A 402-nucleotide genomic window follows, 5' to 3' on the forward strand; every position below is an offset into this window, starting at 1 on the left:
TTTTTTATGTTTTATTGTTGTTGCTTTTGTTGTTAGGGTTGTTTTATTTGTTTGTATTGTTTTTATTGGTGTTGTTTATGTGTGTTTTATTCTATTGTATTTATCTGCATTTCAGGTGTATAGGCACCTCTGGGGTGTATAGGCACCTCTGGGGTGTATAGACATTTGTATGTACTTAATATGTATATTTATATATTAAAAATATATATGCGGTTCATATATGTTTATATGTTTATATATTTTTATCTTCTATTTCTTTTTTTGGGGTGTATATGCATCGTTGGTGTTTGTATTTATTGGGGTGTATGCTCAGCTCTATACATCTTTATATATACAAGTAGATGTGCTGTATATATATATATATATATATATATATATATATATATATATATATATATATAT

The sequence above is a fragment of the Eimeria mitis genome, genomic scaffold (genome assembly GCF_000499745.2).
Source record: "Eimeria mitis Houghton genomic scaffold, Emh_scaff4390, whole genome shotgun sequence".
NCBI classification, from domain to species: Eukaryota; Apicomplexa; class Conoidasida; order Eucoccidiorida; family Eimeriidae; genus Eimeria; species Eimeria mitis.